Here is a 3237-nt window from a genome sequence, read left to right on the forward strand (position 1 = left end):
GATAAAAATGAGTGCTCGACGATCAGCTCGCGTTTGATCGCGAACGGCGCTAGCGACAGCGTCCGCCTTGCTAGGCTACGCCTCGGTGTCGTGACAAGCCTACTCTCGGAGTCACGATGTGAATTCGGTCTGTTGAGATGTTTGTCGCTTGCGAAGGCGTAGCTTTATTGGCAATGTTCGTACAGAACGAAGCGTGGCTGCATAAGGTTGTTTGTTTTGCAGTCAACGAAAGAGGATGCGATGTCTTCCGAGCGTGCAAGCCGGGGTGCCGTGTGTGGGCGGAGCCTGCGCGCTGATTGCTCGTTCGCCCCATGTGTCCTGAATCGCCGTACACCGCGTGCGGCGTCGCACGTCGGATCGGATGCCGAATCGCACCATGTGTCTAGCGCTTAAAGGGGCCATGCGACGCTTTTGTGACTGTCTTGTTTAGCGCTGGAATGCGTGTAGTAATGAATGTCGAGACGATCGCAAAAAGAATTACGGAAATTGGTGCACGAAAACTGATGTTATTAGTCTTCGAAGTTCAAAACTCGAGCAGACGACAACAAGAAATGTTCCCTTTCGCATTTTACTCTCCCGCTGACGTTTAAGGGACCAAGAACTGCCCAGAATATGAAATGAGTTGACTCCACTGATATAAAGATTGTCCGTTGCACTGACTCAAACCAACCCTGTTTTTTTTCGTGAGAGAGGAACTTATATTTTATTTCTAATTTCGAAGTCGCGAAAAATGACCTGTGGCGCCTCTGGCGGCAAAAACATGAATGATCCGATGAGACGAATATTGTTCGTTTCTTCATATTAAATACGTCTTATATTAAAGTATTACTCCATAATAATGTACATATAGGCCTGCGTTAGTAGTATGCATTAAAGTGGCGCTGCCTTCGCGTGACGTAATGATCCCATGCTCGTCAGCGCGTCTTGAGCAACTTTTCAGCGTGCTCATGCAACCGTGCACGCAGTTTCCAGGTCGCTAAGATTTTGGAGCGACATAGTTTTGCTACCTACACTTCGTCTCAGAAATGACGCGCGCTGCTACTCGGTGCGGCCGTGCATATATGCACAGTTACGTTTTCGATTACTTGGCTTGGCTCGTGTATCGAGAGAGTAACGACGCCGGGACAAAATCATCCATGACACAGGCGCAGGCAACCTTGGGCGCAGGCTTACAAATACCGGGAAGGTGTATAAAGCCACGCATCTCATTTTAAGAGCTTGCTATTTTCAAAAATGGTTGGAAAGCTCAAAATAAAGGCGGTTAAGCATAGTTACAGTAACTCCTGCGAAAGCAGAACAACGACAGCTTTCACAAGGGCTAGCGGCATCGCTATCAATTCTCAGCGTTGCTGGAGCAAGCCTCCATGCGTGTTTGGAGCCTTTCAGATCGAAAAGTACTGCTTATAAAATAACTACGTGCTTTTCGGATAAACCACTGCAGCTACAAACGCTACGAAGGGTGAGCTTCCTGTCGCGCCGTAAAAAGCGGGGTCGAGAAAAATCATTTGTCGGTCCCTTTAAGGCCGCTTCCAATCCCCGCGCGCCTCTTTCACTGTTTACTAACACAGGCCCTGGACCGCTTCCGGTTTCCTGCGCTGGCGTAGGCTAGCAGGATTGGCGGGGAACAAAAGCCTTGGCGAGTAGCCCGTAGAGTTTCAACACTTTTCTTCCTGTGTCTAGCAAAATATTTGAATTAAATATTCTTCTATGCTACAAACAACACTAAAAGAGTTAGTCTTTAACTATAAGCGCCTTTCTTTTATGTGAAACTGGAAAAAGAGTATTCCCTGACTCTGACAAATCTTTAAAAAACGCTTTACGCTTCGGTGTTGCAGAATAAAAATTCGGCAGATTCCACGTACCGTGGGAGTCGATGTTATACGAAGCATGGAGCGTGTAGGGGACTGTGGCGTAACTTTTTTTACTGAGCGACACGTTACAAAATGACGCTAAAAATTTGTATAAATTTTATACGCACACATATATATGTTGAAGAGCCGCATATGTGTTATATAAGCACTTGTTTACGGTTGGGTATGCAACGTGGGTATTACCAACACCAGAAGCGGTAAGCTGATATGCAGTGCTTATACGTGTCCCGAGAAGGCACGCACGTTTCACGAACCCGTGTGCATGTGTGCAAGAAGTTCTTGACAGTTCTTGAACAACGGCATCATCACCGTGATCAGTGAGCACCAGCAGCTGGTCATGACTTGTTATAGGATCCGGTCGTGATCGTGGGTGACGAGGGGCCCATGTGTAGTGAAGTACGATGTGTATAGTACAGCTGTTGGAAATCGGGGATGCCTCGGTCATTTCGTCGACAAATTGTCTGTCGACAGAGCCGGCGACATGTCGGAACCTGAAGCACACCATCACGTTGGTGAGGTATAGACCGTCGAGGCTGGTAGGCCTGGATAATGTTACTAGACCAACATCGGTCCATGGTGTTTGTCGTATTGTAGACTACCTGGACGTATGTGGCCTACTTAGCCTAGTCTACAAAGCGGCTGTCAATCAATCTGGCATCATCCTCGGTCAGCTGAGGCCATCGCCCACCTCGTAAGAAATGAAGAGGACACTGGTGCCGTTCTGGTGACGAAGTGCACTTTACGGTGCGGTGTATGTGGATATCATATGTAACTTTCGTTAATGCATTCCTCCGGGGTCGAAGCAATGCTTCAATATAGCTTGGCTGAATCATAGGAATACAAACGTAATGTTTATTAGAATGCTATAAAAGCGGAGCCAACACTGGAACTAGAGACGTTAATCTGATATGACGCCTGTATCGTAGGAGTACATACGTAGGAGTATCACGTAGTGTTTATTGCTTTCTTGTAAAATTAGACAGCCAGCACCACAACCACAATTGACGTTGTACCGATATTACGCCTGCGTAGGCTGTTTTTCCAAACCAGTTTAGAGACCTGGCGTGGTGGTAGAATGCCTGATTGCCACGCAGAATGCTTGGGTTCGATTCCTGCTGGGATCCTAATTTTCATTCTTTCCATTCGTTGAGCCAACGCTTGATGTTGGTTTTCCTAACACTTTAGCATTTAAGTAAACCATGTCTGTTCTCGCCGCTCCTGGGTAGAGATATAAACTGTCAGTCACCTGTGGCGCATATCCGTACACCGCGGCCATGGAAACGGGTATGTGCCACACGTGTTTAGTGGAAAGGGTTTGACGACGTACGCGACAGGATTTTAACGTTATTCATGTCATGACCGGCAA

This window comes from Rhipicephalus sanguineus, chromosome 7, assembly GCF_013339695.2.
Source record: "Rhipicephalus sanguineus isolate Rsan-2018 chromosome 7, BIME_Rsan_1.4, whole genome shotgun sequence".
Classification (NCBI taxonomy): domain Eukaryota; kingdom Metazoa; phylum Arthropoda; class Arachnida; order Ixodida; family Ixodidae; genus Rhipicephalus; species Rhipicephalus sanguineus.